Here is an 11,555-nt window from a genome sequence, read left to right on the forward strand (position 1 = left end):
TGATATTACCGAGTGAATTCGCATTGCGAATTCAGGCAATATCATAGGGATTTACTATAAATCCCTTGCAGGGACAGAGCTTGCGATAAAGCTTTGTCCCTGCGGATCCCATCCGCACTCTAGTGTCTAAGAGCCCGCGCATGCGCCGACCGACCACCGCTACTACCCCCCCACCGATGCTAAGCCCCGCCCCCGGCGCTAAGCCCCGCCCCCCACAATTGCGGACCCCCGCAACCCCCCCTCCCTTCATTACACTTACCTGCATCCTCCTGGCCTCCGGTGATCTTCTCCGGGCTTCCCGATCAGGTGATCTCCCATACTGCACTGGGGCCCGATCACCTGATGTCCGGGCCCCAGTGTACTATGGGAGACCAGCTGACCAGAGAGGAGCCATCACCGGAGGCCTGATCACCGGTCCCTGGATTCAGGTAAGTAAAAAAAAAATTTGTAATTTTTTTTTTTTTTACAGTAATCAGCTTGCGGTCTGCTTAGACCACACAGCTGATTACTGGTACCGGCTCCCGGCTCCCGGCTCTGCTCTCCCGTTAGAGAAGAGTGGGAGCCCAGTAACCGGGGGAGACCCTGGATAACGCCACCTCCAGGTGGCGTTATTATCACAGGGCTTCCCCCGGTATTTTTTTACAATTTATTTTTAGTAACTGTGGTCGGATCACATTTCCCATTACAATTATGGGAAATGCGATCTGCTTTACTAAAAATAAGTGATACTGGGGGTTGGAGTAGAATTTTACTAATTCTTCTCCAATTGCCCTGTAATAACTACAGGTGATACTAAAATAATGTGAAAAGGGTGTGAAAACACCCTTTTTCACTTTATTTTAGTAAAAATAATGTTAATAAATAGAGCCAACTGTCACTCCAGCCTAAACATAAATTAACCTCTCTCACACAAGTACCCACATAACATTAACTTCCCCACACACCAGTCCATGGAATATAGTAACCCCCACTCAGAAATCTGCATATAACATTACCTCACAAGTGGATAAACCAAGCTCCATGTAAAATTCACACCAGTCCCCAGATAACATTAACCCTCTATGTCAGTTCTCACATACCATTAACCCCTTGCACACCAATCACCACGTAACATTAGCCCCCCATATACTAGCCCCACACATTTATAGCCCACTCATAACAGTTAACATTAACACCCTTCCCCCCCATTTAGGCCACCACATAACATTAGATTGTAAGCTTGCAAGCAGGGATCTCTTACCTCTATGTCTGTCTGTTATTACCCTGTTTTGTTCTATCAATGTTTCCAATTGTAAAGCGCAACGGAATATGCTGCGCTATATAAGAAACTGTTAATAAATAAATAAATAAACATTAATCTCTCTTACATGAGTACCCAGGTAACATTAACACGACTGCACACACATAACATTAAGCACCCCACACTACCTCTGTAGGTGGTGGCACTACTTAAGCTGCATACACACAAAAAACGATTTTGTTACCAACGATTTTATGAACGATTTTCTGTCAGATTTTTTAAAGTGTAATGAACGATTTTTTGAACTACAAACGATTTTTGTAACTTCCCTTAATGAAAATCGTTCAGTTGGTCAGTCAGAATGAACTACAAACGGGAACATGCATGAACGATAATCGTTCATTGTTATAACTCAGAAACTGAACGATTTTTTCAACGATTGAACGATAATGACGTCGTTATAGTTAAATCGTTACGTGTGTATGTACCTTTAGTCTTAATCTCAAAAGTAATGCAACAGTGAAGTATCACTGAGCACAGGGGTAGTGTGGGGAACAGCTTAGGGTGGTTGGTGCATCCACCAGGAAGAAGGCAGAATGCCTAGGCCAATCCAGCCCACGCCCCTCCAGGGCAGCACTTCTGTTTATTCATGTCTGGGTTAAGGTCATATCATAATAGTACCAACCAGAAGGACATATGTCATCATGATGAAGACCCCCGCCCAGCCCACCACAGACCACAGGAGTAGCCTGAGATTTAAATGTATTTGATGTTTTAAAGCATTTTAAATCATATTCAGACCATCGGTGACGGCTTCTCTGCTTAGTATTGTAAGTAGAGATGAGCGGTTCGGATTACCTGTAATCCGAACATGTCCGAACTTCCGGTATCAGATTCGATCCGAGCGGTGGCTCAGGTCTTCCCACCAGACTCAGATTCCACTTCAAGGCAAAACATCATCCTCCCGGCATCGGATTCTTGCGGGTTTTGGATTTTATATAAAGCAGTGCAGCCGGGACTCGGCGCCATTTCACTGTCAGGCACGCTGTTGTATGCTGCATTGTACTCTGCTGTATTGGCTGTTCTGTGTTCAGACTCCAAAGTGGCTGTGTTCTGTATAGTCAATGTGTATAGGGGCACGCTGCTGTATGCCGCGCTGTCCTCTGCTGTATTGGCTGTGCTGTGTCCATACTCCAGACTCACAAGTGACTGTGCTCTGTATAGTCAGTGTATATAGGGGCATGCTTCTGTTGATATTTTCTCAGGGAAGTTCATGGACGGGACAGCGGCCTTATATTGTTCACCTATGGCAACAGTTAAAATGGCACAACTTCATCCTATTTAGTTATCACTAATAGCATGTGGCAGGATTGCTCCCTCTCACAGAACACCTCTCTTTGAGAACATCAGGAGATTATACGTTTTATGGTGCGGACCACAGAGCACAAGATTGCTCTGTAAGCAGATGAGATTTTGTTGACTGCAGTGGACCCATTCTGTTTCCTCCCACGTAGTTTTGCTAGGCATGGCCAATTTTTGGACTGTGAGGTTTTCCATGGAACATATGTTCCCTTTTAATTGACGTATATATAAATATATTCATGTTTAAATAAGTTAGATGCCACCAACTTTTCCAAGCAAACATTCCAAGCCTACTCACTCTGGCCAAATCAGATTTTGAGACTGTAAAATAAATGTGTTCCCGCGGTTCTGTCTGGATTTTGCAGCAGGTCTCAGAATGCTGAATTTTAAACAGTACTACATTTCCACACAACTAGCTGTAGGTATACTGTGGAACAGCCCTGGCTCTATTACAGTTTGGCTTGTGATTCAGGCTGAATGACCTAAAACCACTCGTCACCTGTCTTGGAATTGCTGCTCATGTGCAGTGCGGCTGTGACGCATGTGCAGTGGGAAAGAATCGCTCTACTGTATCCAACATCGACATGTTCCACCTCTGAACCAGGCCCATAAGCTGTAAACAACTCGAATACATTATTTATGTATCATTGTCAGGTGGACTCCCTGAGCTAGTAGCAATCTCCTGAACAGTCTGCCAATCTCCCCGATTGCATCTTCCTCCCATTATGAAGTTGTAATATAAAGAAAACAGATATATTAATTCAAATTGGATCATTAGTATAATTTCCAGGCGCGCTCGCAGGTGAGGGGGGGTGGGGTTCTGAGTACCCAGAAACTCCCCCAGTCCGATGATCAGTGACGGTTTCAGTAAGTGTAGTGCAGACCGTAGTGAGTGCGGTCCGCACTACACAGTGCAAACACACTGTCGGCGGCAGTGTGTTTGTTTTAGCAGCCAATGAGAGTCAGACAGACTCTCACTGGCTGCTACATCCATGGAGGGAGCCGGGATGGAGCTCACTCATGAGCTCTGCCTTCCGGCTCCCGCAGTGGGTGATGGGAGAGACGTCATGACTACTCTACCTCTCCCATAGTGCAGAGTGGGCTGGGAAGACAGAAGAGCGGACAGCGGCAGGAGCGGGGATTCAGGTAAGTGTTGTCTTTCTTTTTTGTGTGTGTCTTTGTCCTATATGGGACATAGGGGGGCCACTACTGGGGTCACTGCATAGGGGGGACTACTACTAGAGGCAGTGGCGGGCTGGGCCGGGGTGCAGGGTGCCATGTGCCCCCCGGGCCGCAGCGTCATGTGGGCCGAGGTGCAGACTGTGTCACTGTGACACAGTCTGCACCGCGTGTGTAGCGCTGACCGGACGGAGTTCGGTCAGCGCTACACAGCACAAACACACAGCCGCCGCAGCCGGCAGCTGTGTGTTTGCTTTAGCAGCTGATGAGAGTCAGACAGACTCTCATCGGCTGCTGCTCCCACTGCCAGAGCCGGACATCTTCCGGCTCCTGCAGTGGGTAAAATGGTAGTGACGCGTCACTCCCATGACACGTAACTCCCATAATGCAAAGCGGCGGATGGAGGAGCTGATCTCGGTGGCGGGACCAGGAGCAGGAGCGGGTGTCAGGTAAGTGTGTTTTTTTTTATTTTTTTTATTATGTCTCTACTGCGGGGGGGACTCCTGGGAGCACTACAAGGGGGAGGGGACTCCTGGGGGCACTACAAGGGGGGGACTCCTGGGAGCACTACAAGGGGGGGACTCCTGGGGGCACTACAAGGGGGGGACTCCTGGGGGCACTACAAGGGGGGGACTCCTGGGAGCACTACAAGGGGGGGACTACTGGGAGCACTACAAGGGGGGGACTACTGGGAGCACTACAAGGGGGGGACTCCTGGGGGCACTACAAGGGGGGGACTCCTGGGGGCACTACAAGGGGGGGACTCCTGGGGGCACTACAAGGGGGGGGACTACTGGGAGCACTACAAGGGGGGGGGACTACTGGGAGCACTACAAGGGGGGGACTCCTGGGAGCACTACAAGGAGGGCACTCCTGGGAGCACTACAAGGGGGGCACTCCTGGGAGCACTACAAGGGGGGCACTCCTGGGAGCACTACAAGGGGGGGACTCCTGGGAGCACTACAAGGGGGGGACTCCTGGGGGCACTACAAGGGGGGGACTCCTGGGGGCACTACAAGAGGGGACTCCTGGGAGCACTACAAGGGGGGGACTCCTGGGAGCACTACAAGGGGGGGACTCCTGGGGCACTACAAGGGGGGGACTACTGGGGGCACTACAAGGGGGGGACTCCTCGGAGCACTACAAGGGGGGGACACCTGTGGGCACTACAAGGGGGGGACTCCTGGGAGCACTACAAGGGGGGCACTCCTGGGAGCACTACAAGGGGGGGACTCCTGGGAGCACTACAAGGGGGGGACTCCTGGGGGCACTACAAGGGGGGGACTCCTGGGGGCACTACAAGAGGGGACTCCTGGGAGCACTACAAGGGGGGGACTCCTGGGGGCACTACAAGGGGGGGACTCCTGGGGCACTACAAGGGGGGGACTACTGGGGGCACTACAAGGGGGGGACTCCTCGGAGCACTACAAGGGGGGGGGACTACTGGGAGCACTACAAGGGGGGGACTCCTGGGAGCACTACAAGGGGGGCACTCCTGGGAGCACTACAAGGGGGGGACTCCTGGGAGCACTACAAGGGGGGGACTCCTGGGAGCACTACAAGGGGGGACTCCTGGGGGCACTACAAGGGGGGGACTCCTGGGGGCACTACAAGGGGGGGACTCCTGGGAGCACTACAAGGGGGGGACTCCTGGGGGCACTACAAGGGGGGGGACTACTGGGAGCACTACAAGGGGGGGACTACTGGGAGCACTACAAGGGGGGGACTACTGGGGGCACTACAAGGGGGGGACTCCTGGGGGCACTACAAGGGGGGGACTCCTCAGAGCACTACAAGGGGGGGACACCTGTGGGCACTACAAGGGGGGGACTCCTGGGAGCACTACAAGGGGGGGACTAATGGGAGCACTACAGGGGGGGAATACTCCTGGGAGCACTACAAGGGGGGGACTCCTGGGAGCACTACAAGGGGGGGACTCCTGGGAGCACTACAAGGGGGGGACTCCTGGGAGCACTACAAAGGGGGACTCCTGGGGGCACTACAACGGGGGGACTCCTGGGGGCACTACAAGGGGGGGACTCCTGGGGGCACTACAAGGGGGGGACTCCTCAGAGCACTACAAGGGGGGGACTCCTGGGGGCACTACAAGGGGGGGACTCCTGGGGCACTACAAGGGGGAGACTACTGGGAGCACTACAAGGGGGGGACTACTGGGGGCACTACAAGGGGGGGACTCCTGGGGGCACTACAAGGGGGGGACTCCTCAGAGCACTACAAGGGGGGGACTCCTCAGAGCACTACAAGGGGGGGACTCCTGGGGGCACTACAAGGGGGGGACTCCTGGGAGCACTACAAGGGGGGGACTACTGGGAGCACTACAGGGGGGGAATACTACTGGGAGCACTACAAGGGGGGGACTACTACTACTGCCTACAAGGGCAGGACTACTACTACTGGGGGCACTACAAGGGGGTACTACTACTGGGGGGGACTACTACTAGGGGCACTACAAGGGGAGGGGACTACTACTAGGGGCATTGCATAGGGGGGAGGGGACTACTACTAGGGGCACTACATAGGGGGGAGGGGACTACCACTGGGGGCACTGCATCGAGGGACCACTGCTGGGGGCTCTATATAAAGGGCAATAGTGGGGGTACTGCATAGGGGGAAGATTACAACTGGGGCCACTATTTAAGGGGCACTGCATAAGGGTTACCACTACTGGGGGCACTCTATAATGGGCTTACTACTGGGGGCACAAGGGGCACTGCATAGGGGGATCACTACTGGGGGCACGACTCGAGGCCTGTATAAGGGTGTCCTCCTGTGGCACAGGGTGGCACTGCATATGGGCACTACGACAGGGGGCTGCCCCATATCTTTATTTTTACCTTACATTAATCCCATATGGACCCGCCTCCTCCCTAGAACACTTGAGGGGGGGGGCGCCATAGCACGCACGTTCTTTCGAGCACCCTGGTTACACGCTACTCCTCTGCCAGGGCTGCCTGCATGCATTTGCCCCCCAGGCCAAAAGTTGCCAGCCAGCCCCTGACTAGAGGCACTATATAAGGGGCACTACTGGGGGCACTGCATAGGGTGGACTATTACTGGGGGCACTGCATACGGGGGACTACTACTGAGGGCACAATATAGGGGGCACTGCATAGGGGGGACTACTACTGGGGGCACTATATAAGAGGCACTGCATAGGGGGGACTACTACTGAGGGTACTGCATAGGGGGACCACTACTGGGAGTACTGTATAGGGGTACCACTACTGGGGGTACTGTATAGGAGGGGCACTACTGAGGGCAGTCTATAAGGGGTACTACTGAGGACACTGTATAAAGGGGCACTACTGAGGGCACCGCATAGGGGGACCACTACTTGGGGCACTCTATAACAGGCAGCTAATAGCGAACCTAGCGAAAAGGACAGCTCTTTTGGGGGAAATCAGTCTGTATCCCTTAAAAAGCATAACGGACACGGGGAATCAATATAGAAGTGTATTAATAACCCTAATAAAAGTAATTAGGGTACTTAAATTGAGTCAAAGGGCTGTTATATGCATATTTGCATAAGTGTGGAAAAATGATGGAAAGCAATTTCTTTTGGGGAAAAATAATTGCTGTAGTTAAATTGGGGGGTACATTAAAGTGGGTACTAGTATAATTTTGTGTCTATAAAGTGCAGATTAAAAAAATAAAAGAATCAACCTGCTGCAGCCACCTGCAATCCTAAAAACACCTGCCCCATCCATACAGCCCCCAAAATACCTGACCCAGTACTTTAGACCCATTTTCCAACACTTTTTACATTTTTGACCCAAAAATGACATGTCTTTTTTGGGATGAATTAAGATAATTATTTTTTATTTATTTTTGCCTAATTAGTCATTAGGGGGGTGTCCAAAGTGTTCTGAACCAAGTCCCCACATTTGTATCCCAAAATATGGATTTTGCACTTCTTTTCTCTTGCCTTTGGTTGGAGAAACTTTTTCGCCTGCTTTTGCCTATGGAGTTTTCGCCTAGGCAAAAACGTCCTGGAATTGAATAGGGCGATACTTCGGAAACAGGCAAAAAACGCACATCGGCGAAAACTTTTCGCCGATTGCGGCTTTTCGCCTCTAATTGAATACGAGCCTTAAACTATAGAGGAAACGTTTCTTGACCAGAAACTGCTTTGTACTGTAGGTCTAGCAAAGCCACCATCCATATACAAGGTAGCAGACTATTATAATGTAATCGGCCAAAGGTCTCATTGTAATAAAAGCTGAACAACAAAAACAAAATGAGCTAGTCTCTGAGAGATTTCAGACAGGAGTCTGAATTAAAGACCAATAGGCAGGGGCGTTTCTAGAGTGGAGGGGGCCCGTGTGCAGTCTCCGTCACGGGCCCCTTCCTCTCTGTCTGGTGGCCGACTGTGCACTGAGAGTTGCGCGGCCAGCGCCGCACTTATAGACTCTGGCCACTACAGTGTGCCCAGAGTCTATAGCGCATGCGCAGGTCACCGGGAAAATGACTGCGGCAGACATTTTCCCTGTACTGCGCATGCGCAAACGATGGGAAAATGGCCACCGCAGCCATTTTCCTGCCGTTTTTTTACAGGCGCAGACACTGGAGCCGACATGGGACTCCAGAGAGGTAAGTTTTATGAGTGCACCGCACACCCTGCACCCATTATAAATACACCCCTGCAAATAGGAGTTGTATTGTGCAAAAATACAGTACAGCATAGCACAGCACACAGGAACAGGAGTGGGGAAGTCTATACAATATTACAAAGACACAGGCTCTATCAGTGCAGAGGTGCGAGTCATGTACACCTTCCCAACACTAGCTCACCAGGGAACAAAGCTGGAGGCCCTTAAATAGGCCCATATGAGGAAGAGGTAGAACCCCATGAAAAATATCCTGATACATCTTTGCTTTAACTCACTTCTCTGCCCACTTGTGCCACCTTCCCATTCCTCCCTCACAGCCCATAAATGTGCACCTGTTTTGAAAACAATGACCCATTCTCTCACTCAACTCTCACATTTATCTCCTCTCCTTTGACCCTCACACTACATGGGTGTTTAGCTGCTAATTCCACGTGGCTATGTAATCTATATAATAAGCAAGAAAGTGTGTGTGTGTGTGTGTCTGTCCTTTATGCACGGCCAGAGTTTTGTAGCTACTAGCTACACCAAAATTCACATAGTGGTGTAGTTTGATCAGGATTAGGTTTTTGCCTATGTTTGAAGATCGTCAGGGCTATGGAGGACTACATGGTGCCCACCAAGTAGACTGTGAAGTCTCTGCTTTGAAATTTTTGTTTAAGCAAGTTCGCACAGGATGTCTTCCAGTGCCTAAAACTGCACTGATCTAATTGCACAGGCTGATATGTACCAGTGGGGGGCTGGCAGAGCTCCAACAGAAGAGCAGTGAGTCGGAGGGGCAACTGTCACACTGCACCTGTACTGACAGTTACTAATTTCCTCCAAGCACATTTTCACATGCCATGCTCTCCAATGTTGGTCTGCAGAGATTTCTGCTCGTCAGTGATTTCTGTTCAGCACTGATATGGGAAGTTATACTGATTTCTGTACTGTAAGTGACTCTGCTCCTGATATACCAGATTCCAAACAGTCTGTCATGCCTGAGGGTCCGTTGTTAATGAATTGTTGGCACCGATGTTGATGAATTGAAGAACTTAATTGAAATTAGTCCAATGTTGATGAATTGATGAATATGGTCAGTTGGGACCGATGTTGATGAATTGATGAACTTGATCGGTTGGAACCGATGTTAATGAATTGATAAACTTGATTGGTTTGGACCGACGTTGATGAATTGAAGTACTTAATTAATAAGAGCATGATGTTGGAGGCATCGGATGGGACAGATGGTGGGAGGTATCAGCTAGAACTAATGGAGGCTGTATGAACAAGTCTCAGTTGTAAAACCAGACTGATGTGCAAGATGGTATAGGAGACTTGTTTACGAGATGTAAAAACTGGTTATAACCAGTGGCAGATTTTACCTAGGGGCTGCAGGGCTGCAGCCCCTCCAATAAAATTTGCCACCCACCAGATCCCCTGCAGTTGCAAGTGAATTAGCTAGCAGCTCTCCGTAAATAAAAGCAAAAGCGCAGTGTGCTATCCGGGAGTGATGCAGAGCGCAAGCGGACCTCAGCACTAGCCTGGACAGACACCGGAGAGGTAAGAAAGTGCTTTTTAGGGGCAGAAACGTGACAGTCAAAGACTATGCCTGCTTGCACTGTCATTTACTACTAAATTGCATTGTTATCCAGGTGTGAATTACTTTTGTGTTCCTTGTCAAAGCTTCCCCCCTTTAGTATCCCACATTTAAACTGAGTTTAGTTCTTTTCGCATTAACCAAAGACTAAGGGGTATATTTTTCAAAGTTCGATTTTATGTTTGATTTAACTCACCTGAAATTGAATCAAATCGAATGTAGATATCACTGTCAAAATCCCACATTTACAAAAATTTAAATTTGTAAGCCTTTTCTAGATCGAATTCGATATGGTTCGATTTTGACTAGTGATTTCTTGTTTGGTTTTGGATGCCCATGTCAAAATCGAACATAAAATCACCTAGAAAATCGAACACAAAATCCCCTAAATAATAGACCTGCTTCATGCTGGTTGTGTGTTACGTGTCTGAAAGTGTTAAAAAAGTTTCTTTAAAATGACGTGTGCCCCCCCCACCCCACCCCCAAATGCGCAACCAGTACCAGGCTTTTATGAGCTAGTCCTGGTTGTGAAAATACAGGGAAAAGAAGTAGGGATCCCCTGTATTTTGCACAACCAGCACTGGGCTTTGTGAGCTGGTCCTGGTTGTGAAAATATGGGGAACAAAAGACGTAGGGGTCCCCCATATTTTACACAACCAGCACCGGGCTCCTGAGCCTGTCCTGGTTGTGAGTATACTGTACGTGGAGACAAAGGTGATAAGGGATATGTCCTCAATTATCCAATTGAAATTACTCGCCTTCATATAACCCTAAACAACGCTACATCTTCATACACCCCAAACCTCATCGCAAAATGTCCTGACAATAGTAGGATGGGAGAAGTGTCTACTATACAATTGTCCATACTTGCAAAATAAGAACATACTGAAAATTATATCCTGCATAATATTAAAGTGATACATTGTATTTGGTAAAAAAGAAAGGCCACATCGCTGGTAGGCTCTGCATCTGTGGGGCATTCCTGCTTGTAGAGGGTGGCCTAGGTTACTACTCTGGGATGCCTCTTTGGTCAAAATACATTTTGCTTCTCTCTACTCCTATAAGCAATAGAGATTAATATTGCAATGTGGCTGAGGGGATTTCCTTCCCCATAAATTGAAACTAAACATGAAAAGCAAAACTTTGTTTTCATGTTAGATTTTTCCTGTATTCAGAATCAACTGGGTGTGACAAAGGACAGGAAGTACTGTATTCTACGGTGAAGCTGGAAGAAGGCAGTAGAAGTAAGTGATCTTATCCAAAGGGTACTCAAGAAAATAATGCTTTCTGGCTCAAACTGTAGGACAAAAACTTATTCACCAGAAACTGCTTTGTAGGTGCAGTAAAACCACCATCCATATACAAGGTTGCAGACTATTATAGAGTAATCAGCTACATGTCTCATTATAATAAATGCTGGACAACAACATTGAAAGAATCATTTAGGAGACTGCAATCATGTGGGTAAAATGTGCTAGTCTCTACGGGCTGGAGTCTGAATTTAAGACCAAAAGGAATTTTATTGTGTAAATATACAGTACAGCATAGCACAGCACACAAGATTGTG

The sequence above is a fragment of the Taudactylus pleione genome, unplaced genomic scaffold (genome assembly GCF_031769625.1).
Source record: "Taudactylus pleione unplaced genomic scaffold, aTauple2 ptg000351l, whole genome shotgun sequence".
Taxonomy (NCBI): domain Eukaryota; kingdom Metazoa; phylum Chordata; class Amphibia; order Anura; family Myobatrachidae; genus Taudactylus; species Taudactylus pleione.